We start from the raw sequence: 7,947 nt of genomic DNA, 5'->3' as shown, positions 1-7,947 counted from the left end.
TTTTTAAGAGCATAACATTTTGCTATATTTAAGATGAACTTTTATGGACTTGTGCTAAAGACTATTTGCTAAAATATCCTACTGCCATAAAATAATGTTTCTAGAATATTAGATCTAGATTTTTTTTTTTTTTTTTTTTGGTGGTTGTGTGTTTTGGGGTTTTTTTGCCTTTTAACCATGACACTTTGAATTAAATTTAATTTTGGAGGGTTTTATAGAATTCCAAGTTATCCTCAATATCTGGTAATTTTATTTTGATTTCACTACTTCCTATAAGAATCTGATAAGGAGACTTTTAAAAAAATATACAGCATAAATGTGACTTGTTCTCAATTCCTCAAACACTGTTCAGAGGTCTTGGAGGGCCTATAGAATCATAAAAGGTCAGAACTGAAATGGATCTTCAACATTACCAGATCTCTAGATTCTCCCAATATTTTATGAAAAAGGAAATTAAAATCCCATGGTAGTTTGAAGTCACTCGTCCACAGTCACAGTTGGCTATAAGCTGCATGATGTAGTTCTGCCCTCAGGTGTTTGCCTGTTCATCAACGTAGACTCGCTCATAATTAAGTGCAATACTAAGTGGAATCTTCTGGGCAGGAGAAAAGGCACTGCTTTTCCTAACAACGACGTCCCCTCCCCGCCAAATGTTTTCTTGACCCCTTCGCAGCAAACTTACTTCATCTTTAGTTTCTCACCTCTCATTCTTTGTTAAACCTCTCTGATCAGCTCTTTTTTTAAAACATCTTCCACACCGTGAAAAACTCTTCTTTCAATATCAACAGTGACATTTATGTTGCTAAATTCAACTGTCATTTCTTTATCAGACCTCATCTTATTTGCTCTGCCATCATTTGGAACAGTGGCTCATTCCCTCCTCTGGGAAATACCTTTACTGAATTCCAGGATAACACCACATGTGCCTTGTTTTCCTGCTACATTTCTTCGTCCTTTTTTGCCTTCTTTGCTAGCTCTACCTCATCTCCCTTATCTCTGGATATTGGAGTGTTCCGAGTCTGTTATTGTTACCTCTTATATCTGTAGTTTTAATGTCATATATATGTTAATGACTCTCAGATTTATATATCTAGCCCAGACCTCCACCCTGGGCTTAGGACTTTGTTTTCAACTCCATGAAAATATATCCAATTTGATACCTCTACTTGAATAGCTAATGAGCATCTCAAGCTTAATGTGTTCTAACAGTTTTTTGGGTGGAACCTTTAGGGTTCTCTGTATATAGTATCATGTCATCTACAAATAATGACAGTTTTACTTCTCCCTTTCCAATCTGGATGCCTCTTATTTCTTTTTCTTGCGTGATTGCTGCGGCTAGGACTTTCAACATTATGTTGAATAAAAGTGGTGAAAGTGGGCATCCTCTTCTTGCTCCTGATCTTCAGGAAAACATTTTTAGGCTCTTTCTTCTTTAGTGTGACGTTAGTTGTAGGTTTGTCATATGTGACTTTTATTATGTTGAGGTATGTTCTCACTATTCCCACTTTGCTGAGAGTTTTTATCATAAATGGGTGCTGGATTTTGTCAAATACTATTTCTACATCTATTGATATGATCATATGATTTTTATATTTCAGTCTGTTAATGTGGTATATCACATTATTTGATTTTCAGATATCGAACCAACCTTGCATCTCAAGGGTAATTTCAACTTGATCATGGTATATGATCTTTTTAATGTATTACTGAATTTGGTTTGCTAATATTTTGTTGAGGATTTTTGCATCTATATTCATCGGGGATATTGACCTATAATTTTCTTTTTTTTGTGATGTCTTTGTCAGGTTTTAAAATCAGGGTAATATTGGCCTCATAAAATGAGCTCGGGAGTGTTCCCTTCTCTTGAATTTTTTGGAATGGTTTGAGAAGAATAGGTGTTAATTCTTATTTGAATATTTGGTGAAATTCACTTGTGAAGTCATCTGGTCCAGGACTTTTGTTTTTGGAAGGTTTTTGATTACTGATTCGATTTCATTAGTAATAATCAGTTGGTTTAGACTTTCTGTTTCTTCTTGATTCAGTCTTGGCAGATCATAGGTTTCTAGGAATGTATTCATTTCTTCCAGATTGTCCAATTTGTTGGCATATAATTGCTTGTATTTTCTGATATTCTTTGTATTTCTATAGAGTCAACTGTCACCTCTCTTTCATTTCTGATTTTATTAGGGTCCTCTTTTTTTTTTTTTTTTCTTGATGGGTCTGGTTAAAGGTTTAGCAATCTTCTCAAAGAACCAGCTCTTGGTTTCATGGATCTTTTGTATTATTTTTTAAGGCTCTATTTCATTTATTTCTGCTTCGATTTTTATTATTTCCTTTCTTCTACTCACTTTGGGCTTTGTTTGCTGTTCTTGTTCTAGTTCCTTTACATGTAAGATTAGGTCATTTATTTGAGATTTTTCTTGTTTCTTGAAGGTAGGCCTGTATTGCTCTGAGTTTCTCTCTTAGGACTGCTTTCTTTGTGTCTCTTAGATTTTGGGTCATTGTGTTTTCATTTTCATTTGTATCAGGATATCTTTCGATTTCTTCATTAATCTCATTGTTAATGCATTCATTGTTTAGTAGCATATTATTTAGTCTCCATGTGTTTGTATATTTTTCATTTTTTTCTTGTAGTTGATTTCTAGTTTCATACCATTGTGGTTGAAGAAGATGCTCGATAATGATTTCATTATTCTTAAATTTACTGAGACTTGTTTTGTGGTCTAACGTGGTCTGTCTTGGAAAATGTACCATGTGCACTTGAGATGAATGTGTATTCTGATGCTTTGGGGTGAAACTCTCTAAAAATATCAATTAAATCCATCTGGCTTAGTTTAAGACTTATTTCCTTGTTGATTTTCTTTCTAGGAGGTCTGTCCATTAGTGTCAATAGGATGTTAAAGTATCCTATTATTACTGTATTACTGTTAGTCTTTGTGTCTGTCAATATTTGCTTTATATATTTAGCTGCTCCTGTGTTGGGTGCATAAATATTTCTAGGTTATGTCCTCTTGTTGGAGTGAACCCTTTATTATTATGTACTGTCCTTCTTTGTCTCTTATTATAGCCTTTGTTTTAAAGTCTATTTTGTCTGATGTAAGTATTGCTACACTAGATTTTTTCATTTCCATTTGCATGACAGATCTTTTTCCATCTCTTTACTTTCAATCTGTATGTCTTTTGTTCCGAAGTGGGTCTCTCGTAGACAACATGTATGAGTCTTGTTTTCTTATCTATTCAGACACCCTGTGTCTTTCTATTAGAGCATTTAATCCATTTACATGTAAAGTAATTATTGATAGGTATGTAGTTATTGCCATTTTATTATTCATATTTATGTTTTGACCCCCCCCCCTTCTTTGTATAGAAGTCCCCTTTACATTTCTTATAATACTGGTTTAGTGGTGGTGAATTCCTTTAGCTTTTTCCTGTCTGGGAAGGTATCACATCTTCAATTTTAATTGATAGCCTTGATGGGTAGAGTAATCTTGGTTGTAGGTCCTTGCTTTTCATCACTTTGAATATTTCCTGCCATTCCCTTCTGGCCTGCAAAGTTTCTGTGGAGAAATCAGCTGACAGTCTTCTGGGGGCTCCCTTATAGGTAACTAGCTGCCTTTCTCTTGCTGCTTTTCGGATTCTCTCTTTGTCTTTAACTTTTGCCATTTTAATTATGATGTGTCTTGGTGTGGGTCTGTTTAGGTTCACCTTGTTTGGGACTCTCTGAACTTCCTGGACTTGTAAGTCTATTTCCTTCACCAGGTTAGGTGAAGTTTTCACTCATTATTTCCCCAAATAAGTTCGTAAAGAAAGAAAGAATTTCTTTCTTTTCCTTCTGGTACTCCTGTGATGTGAATGCTTTTATGCTTGCTGTTGTCCCAGAGGTCCCATAAACTAGGGATCCCAACCCCTGGGCTGCGGACCGGTCCTAGTCCTTGGCCTGTTAAGAACTGGGCCACACAGCAGGAGTTGAGCCGTGGGGGAGCGAGTGAAGCTTCATCTGTATCTGCAGCCGCTCCCCAGCACTAGCATCACCGCCTCAGCTCCCCCTCACATCATCAGGCATTAGATTCTCAGGGCAGCACTGGTCCCTGGTGCCAGAAAGGTAGGAGACCACTGCCTTAAACTATGCTCATTTTTTAAAATTCTTTTTTCGTTTGCTGTTTCGATTGGGTGTTTTCCAGTATCTTGTCTTCCAAATCGCTGATTCAGTCCTCTGCTTCATCCAGTTTACTGTTGATTCCTTCTAGTGTATTCTGCATTTCAGTTATTGTATTCTTTATTTCTAACTGGTTATTTTTTATTGTTTTATGTCATTTTTATGCTTATTGTGTCTTTGCTGACGTTCTTACTCAGCTCATCTATTTTTCCCCTGAGTTCACTGAGCATTTTTATAACTAGTGTTTTGAACTCTATCTGGTAGGTTGTTTGCCTCCATCTTCTTTAGTTCTTTTTTGGAGTTTTGTCCTGTTCTTTTATTTGGCACGTATTTCCTTGTTTTCTCATTTTGGTTGCTTCTCTGTTTTCATTTCTTTGTATTAGGTAGATCTGCTAGGTCTCCCAGTCTTAGCCAGTGGCCTTATGTAGTAGGTGTCTTGTCTGGCCCAGGGCATAGTCTCCCTGACCCTTGTGTGGTTGTGTGTGCCCTCCTGTTGTAGTTGAGACTTGATTGTTTTTGTCCCATTAGCGAGTGAATTTGACTCGTAGGCTGACTGGCTGTGAGGACTGGCTATGCCCACAGCGTATGAGCTGCTGTGTTCCAGCTGACCCCAAGGAGTGGGGTTTGCCCCAGTGGGTCCATGTGCCTCTTGAGACCACTCTTTGAGTGTGCCGCTTATGTGGCTAATCAGGTGGTGCTGTTGTGGTCTGATGCCAGCCTCTGGGTATGTTGGTTCTGGGGCCCCTTGGGAGGGCCTCCCATGTAGGCCAAGGTCAGCCACTGCTTGGGACTAGCCCAGAGTTACCTGGAAGGAGCTACAAAGCTACCCAGGGTTGGTCGCTGCTTGAGCTGGGCCTGGAGGTGTGTGTGAGGGGCCACGCGGCGATTCGAGGCCGACTGCCCCCAGTACTTGGCCTGGGGCAGCTCAGCAAAAGTCCCAGGGTGCACCCCAGTCCTCAGGCTGCCTCCTGGCTGCTTTGTAAGACTCAGCAGCTGAATGAGCTTGGGGGTACCAGGGTTGGATGAGGAGGGCTTCCAGGGAGTCACTAGAATGTGGCAAGTGGTGTTTCCCAGGTTAGTGCAGATTCAGATTTGTTGCCAGTGCTGAGCCTGTGGCCACTCGCAAAAGTCTCAGCTCACACCGAGACCGGCTGCTGCCCGCCTCTGGCCCGCAGACCTCTGAGATTTGTTCAGGAAATACTGCAGTGAGGGCCGGGGCTGGTTGCCCACCACTGAGTGTCTCCCAAGGTTTGCAAGCCAAGGCCTGTTGATGGCTGCCGAAGAATCTCCTGTCAAGAATGTGGGGCGGGGCTGGTGGCCGAGTAACCACCCCAAATTTCCACCGGGGAATTTGGGAGCTGGGTGAGACAGGATCCAGGGAGTCACCTGGGTGGAAAGAGCAGATCTCACCAGGCCATTGCAAGTTCAGAGTTGGCCTTCTGTGGGGAGGGCGCATCCCAGGAATGATGGCATCCACCGACAGGCTGTGCAGGACAGTGGCAGCTGTCCCTCCAGCCTTCGCCCCGAAGCCAGGTCTTCCTCTGTATGTCTCTGGCGCCTCCCGAGCTACTGTTCTGCCAGAGCTCAGGGTGAGTGCCCCGAGCCTGTGCGTCTGTGTGTGGGCGCTTTAAGGGGTCGTCTGCGTTTCCAGCTGCCTTCTGTCTCACCCAGACGGCCGGAATCCCCACTGATTTTCGCAGCCAGTTTTTGTGGGGACGCCTCCTCCTGGCACTGGAGGTCGGGCTGGGAAGCCCCAGTGCGGGCTTGGGGCCTCTTGCTTCTCCATAGAGACCTCCGCAGCCAAGGTGCACCTCCCGATGCCCAGCCATCACATGTGGTTGTGGGACCAACCGTTTCTCATCTCTGCCCTTCTCCCCAGTCCGATGGAGCCTCCTCTTTATGTCCCCAGTTACAGCGGTTCTGTTCAGCTAGTCCTCAGCTCGTTCTCGGGTCGACCGTTTCGTAATTTGGTTGCGGTTTTAACGCGGTCATGGGGGGAGGCTGCAGTGCTCACCTGCCCCAGCATCCTGACCGGAACTCCCTTCAGTCTGTCTTTTAAAACCTGTATCATAATAACGCTGACTTCGAGGCACTTACTGTATGGTGATGTACTTCAGGAGAATATGGACCGTATTGACCTTACAGGCTGGTGCCAAATCCCAGTACTTTTACAATTACATTTATTTGTAGTTTTATAGGTTTTTAAAAAAATCTCTCTCATTATCAGCTCTGCCTCTTGTTTCTTCTGACACCATCCGTTCTTTATTCCCTCTTTCACTCCTTATCATTTTTATTTCTAATTAGCTAAAAGGTAATCAAATGACTGTCATCTAAAACAATCTCCCGCTCTGGGAAACGAGGGTTTTCCAGTGAACCTTTACCGTCTGCTCACAGGACTTTTTTCTCGGTGTTTGGGTTCTGAATAGTCACTCTGGGCAAATTAGCTAAAGTAAACTAAATATTACATTTGAGAGTAGAAAAAGTGATGTGTTTTTCTTTTTAGTATAATTTTTAATTAATCATTTGACCATGGAGATTATTTTCATGAAAAGATGAATCAAGCAGTGTTCATTGGGGTGGAATAAATAGGTACTTAATGGGCGGCATGTCTGCTCACTGTCCGTGGTTTGGTAGCAATGTAGTAAAGTTCCTGTCTTAAGTTCATGACAGCTTGTCCTCTCAGCTGAGCCCCTAGTAAGGGAGAATAATGACTTCCAAGTAATTAGCCAAAGGGAGAAAACCTTGCTAAGTCTCATTTACTTTTTTGTAAAATGTTAGAGTGAAGGCTAGCTAGCATCTTTGTACTTCATCATCTAAAAAGCACCTTTTGGAAGTGCTGAATACGTTCAAGGCATTTCGGTCAGGTTAAGCTCTTAGAATAAATGAATGGATATTCTCCCAGGGGACAGGGAAAGTCGTTGCAGTGGTGCTTCGGCTGCTTGGGCACCTCCTCAGATGTACGGTGGCTTGGAGAACAAAAATTCACTGGCCACATCTTTGGTCGGCACCCTCGGGCCACCACGTATGGTACAGCAGAGCTTGAGCAGGGGGCCTGGCACACGGTCGGCTTTTATTTGTGGAAAATTTTGTTTGAAAGGTAAAGAAAACTGCGGTTATCACTTGGAAGTAGTAGAATTATGAATCATAATTGCATTAATAATTTGTTTAAATTAGGGTTTTATCAAGCTTGCAGTTGTATTTAAAATCATTTTGCTAGATTGGACTTTAGTTCTTTTCTAACCCTGAGTTTGGGGTTTTTTTTTGTTTTAGTTTTTGTCTATGGACCAGATTAATTCACACTTATTTTTCCACTGAACTTTGAATTTTCTAGTGGATATTATCTGTTTATTGAACTTAACAAATCTGCATCTGGTATTACGGTTTGCTAGCTTTTCAGATTACATAGTAATAATACCCTTTCGTGTAAGGGTTAATGAGTAGCCAGGTTGGACTCACCAGTTCATTGTTACATTAAAACCCCGAAAGTTTGCTGTCTCCCTTCATTTCCCTCCCATACTTTTTCATAATTTTATTTACTTGATGTATGAAAATAACTTTAAAAACTGAGACTTTATTTTTTAAAACAACATAGTTTTTAGTTTTGCCTCCTTGTAGATTCAGATTGTATTTTATTGTTTATTTGAAATTATGGTAGTTTCCCTGAGCTGAGTCACGGCTTAATCAGGGTAGATCTTGCCCCCTGGCTCTGCCTCACTCCTTTTTCAGACCTCTCCCCGGTTTTTACCTGTAGATTTGCATGTTTGACCCAGCAGAATAATTGGGTCCACAGC

The sequence above is a fragment of the Pteropus alecto genome, unplaced genomic scaffold (assembly GCF_000325575.1).
Source record: "Pteropus alecto unplaced genomic scaffold, ASM32557v1 scaffold35, whole genome shotgun sequence".
Classification (NCBI taxonomy): domain Eukaryota; kingdom Metazoa; phylum Chordata; class Mammalia; order Chiroptera; family Pteropodidae; genus Pteropus; species Pteropus alecto.
Note: the sequence above shows the minus strand (reverse complement) of the source record.